A 1,130-nucleotide genomic window follows, 5' to 3' on the forward strand; every position below is an offset into this window, starting at 1 on the left:
GGCTTAGAGGTTTCAGAAATTGTGTATGAGAGTTACCCTCCTTTCAAATATAGGCTGTAACTGACAATGGTCCATGACCCAACATCAACATTATTCACAGGAACCTGTCAGCTGTTTAAAAATTGAAAATCTCCTCTCTTGCCGGACTGTCTGCTGCTGGAGTGAGGTTGTGTTATTTACTGTATTTTCAAGGATTTCCGGGACATTAATGTTTACAGAATGGCCTATGCAAGTGGAATTACACAGGGAAATAAGTCAGGGCTGAGGAAAGGCAACCAGGCCATCAGAAGTATAGTACCATAGCATTGCCTGGGTGTTGGGAATAACCCATTGCTCTTTCTCCATTTACCTTACTGTTTTGAAACCTGCTCTTGATATTTAGTGCAGATTAATGTGTTTAGTTCTGCTATTTGAACTGATGCAAAGTGAAGAGTGCTTATGAAGCAGATTTTCTGCACAAAATTTATGGCTGAAAATTTGGTTCCTTTTAACGGTGAGTGTGACTATTCCATCTCTCATTCCATCTCTGTGATTTTGCTGAGCTTGAGGTTCAAAGATCTTAAAACTAAGATTGAATACCTGCACCACAATATAAAATAAAACAGCCAGAATCCAGGAGGGAGCCATTTTATGTCTTGGTTAAATCCCTTGGCCTTTTTCCCCGTCCTTAAAGCTGAAATTTGAAACAGTGCTTAGATCCCGAAAAGAAACGTTTCAGTGCAATGTACACTGTACAGGCCTCATGTATCATAGTGCAACAATAGAAAATAGGAATTCCATTCAAAGGGAAAGGAAATGGATTTGGTCCATTGGAATTTTTCTGAGGGAGTCAATGTATCTGGAATATTGGAATTCCACCCCAATGCAGAGAGTTGATGGGGATTGGATCGATTGGCTCCAATGCTACAGGAGGAATTTGGAAGAGTTTGGTGTTTTGAAATTCTACTCCAATACATCAGTAACATTGACATTTTATTAGAATAAAAGCGATGGGATTTTGGACATTGGGATTATGTACACTGGGAGAGAATGAGAGGAGATTTGGGATATTGGGAGTGTGTACAGGGGAGGGAGTGGGAATGGGATATTGGGATTGTGTACAGGGGAGGGAGTGGGAGGGGGATATTGGG

The sequence above is a fragment of the Rhincodon typus genome, chromosome 32 (assembly GCF_021869965.1).
Source record: "Rhincodon typus isolate 14 chromosome 32, sRhiTyp1.1, whole genome shotgun sequence".
NCBI classification, from domain to species: Eukaryota; Metazoa; Chordata; class Chondrichthyes; order Orectolobiformes; family Rhincodontidae; genus Rhincodon; species Rhincodon typus.